Source organism: Nothoprocta perdicaria, unplaced genomic scaffold (assembly GCF_003342845.1).
Source record: "Nothoprocta perdicaria isolate Ctin4 unplaced genomic scaffold, notPer1 scaffold_68, whole genome shotgun sequence".
Lineage (NCBI taxonomy): Eukaryota > Metazoa > Chordata > Aves > Tinamiformes > Tinamidae > Nothoprocta > Nothoprocta perdicaria.
The window spans coordinates 494,543-496,850 of record NW_020455954.1 but is presented as its reverse complement, the minus strand read 5'-3'; the positions used below and the strand labels follow the sequence as shown (position 1 = coordinate 496,850).

The 2,308-nt window shown below is 53.8% G+C and overlaps 1 protein-coding gene across 1 annotated transcript in view; it reads right to left on the bottom strand.

Moving 5' to 3' along the window:
- Positions 1 to 2,308, bottom strand: part of WNT7B (Wnt family member 7B) — an 88,939-nt gene that overhangs the window by 83,619 nt on the left and 3,012 nt on the right. The window lies entirely within an intron of this gene.

Genomic DNA, 2,308 nt, shown 5'->3' with positions numbered 1-2,308 from the left:
AAAGAGACGTTTCCCCGCAGGTCGGGTCCCTCTCCCGTGCGTTTCCTCCGCGCAGGGCTGCTGCCGCCCCGGGGCCGCGGTGAGGGGCTGCGGGCCCCGGGGCTGCTCCGCGGAGGTTTCGCCCGGCGGCGCCGCCAACGGGTAGGAGCTCCCAGTAGGAGCGATTCGCTCTTCCCTTCCCCTCGTTGGGCTGAGGTTGCTGTTGTCGTTTTCGGGAGGAAAGTTGGGATGACGAAGGGASAGCCGTTACTTTGAAGGTAGGGTCTGACAACGACCCCCGAAAGAGCAACGTGAGCCTTATGTGATTAAATGTAAGTGCCGGCTAGACCCGGACTCCGAAGTCCTCCCATCCCGTGGGGTTGGCCACTCTTCGTCTCAAGTCATTTGCGAGTCATTGGAAGGGTGTCCTCGGTCAAGCTCTTCCAGGCATCTTGGGATCTCCTCCTCTGCTCCAGCAGGGCCAGCGCACGAGGCAACGAAATAGCCGGTCGGATGGGACAGAAATTAGGGAATTCGTGTGTATATGTATATATATATATATATATATATATATATATATATATAATGTTGTCTTTCCCTGCCTGTACGTTGAGATTCTTTACTGGGTTTAGTATCACCGAACGCCCCTCTTCTGCAAGGCGAGGAGCGTTCACTTGTCAACTCAATGCCATTTTGGATAACGTTAATCTTGATTAATAAGGGTTGGAGGTTTAAGTCATCTTACGGTAATTTAGAGTCTCGAGCCGTCTGATTTCTTTGTTCTTCTTTAAAATGCTTCAATCGTCATATTCCTCTATACTTCCGTAAGAGAGTGTATATATAGAGATATAGAGATAGATCGATATACCATATATAYACTTGTGCGTGCATCTCTTCTAATGCCATTTTTTCCCTCTCAGATATGCAGAATATGGTCAGTGCAGCTGCGCTGAACGTCAACTAGAAGAACTGGTAGCAATTTTGATGGTTTAATTCTGGCATTTGCTGAGTTTCCTATATATTTTAAAATTTGGAGTCACTTCTAAAGGGAAAATAAATGCAGTCTAAACATGAAAAATAAATGCAGGAGCTGGAAAACTTCGAAATTAGGCTGGTAGATTCTGGCTGGATTTAGCTGAAACGAACACGATTTGCCACTCTCCATAACTTCATAATGAAGCTGATTTCACCAAGGGCTTAACTAAACAGAGGGAGTAAAACTGTCGGGGAAAAAAAAAAAAAAAAAAAAAACAAAAAACGAATCGTATCTTTGGATTTTGGGAAATTATTTTTTCCTTCGCAGATACGGGCCGGTTATTATGTTGGAAAACAATATTAAGAATATGAACAACGTGTTCAATTGCACACAGCTTCTCTCCGCGTGTAAGGCAGCGTGGTTCAGAGAGAATTGCACTCGCTGTCGGGTTTTAAAGGGAACATATTCCCTTCAGTGAAATGCGGTGGCACTCTCGGACAACGTGTCATCGGTAACACTGAACATTGGCATTTAAGCACCTGTCGTTTCTTCTTGCACAAACGTAGATATCCTGGATAAAATCGTGCCAGGGCGTCAGGGAAATGGTTGCCCACACGGCGCGATAGAGAGCAGATGAAGCCGAGCAGGCACCAATAACGTATTTCCCCCTTTCCTCTGCCTCTCCGTTCCTCTCGCGCTTTCTGTCTTGACCCCGACCTGCGCGGGGGCCACCGGAGCCGCCTCGGGAGGCGGGGAGGGCTCGGAAACGCGACCCCCGCTCCTGCCTGGGGGCAGCCGGCTGCTGCTTGACTAGTGCAAGGGAAAAGCTGGAGGCGGGGAGCAGAGCCGCTTACAACGCGCGGCCGCGGTTCCGCGGAGGCGCTGGCAGCGGCTCCCTCCCGGCCGGGGAGGCTGGAGGCAGCGCGGGGCCAAGCGCTGCTCGCGCGGGCCCCCTCGGGTGCCCCCTGGCCCCGCTCACCACGTGGGGCCGCCGTCGAGGCCGTCTGCCCCCCATGGATCGGGACCCCCGGTGACTTCCGGCCGGGCCCTCCGGCGTTTTCGGACCGGGCCGAGGTCTCCCGCCCCGTCGAGCCTCTCTCCGAGTCAGGCGGCCCTGCAAGTCCCGAGTGGGGCTTTCTGGGGCGCAGGTGGCGAATCGAGCCGCCCCATCCTCTCTCCACAATTCCCCAAGGCGACCTCGGAACCTTTCGCTGCTTCCTTGGCAAGTGGCAGCTCCCCCCTACTGCATCCCTCGAGCATCCCTCGAGCCGCACCTCGGCCTCCCCTCTGCAGCCGGGTCCTCTTCGCCTCCTCTCTGCCATCCAACCCCCGTTTCTTTCCCTGTCTTCCCCC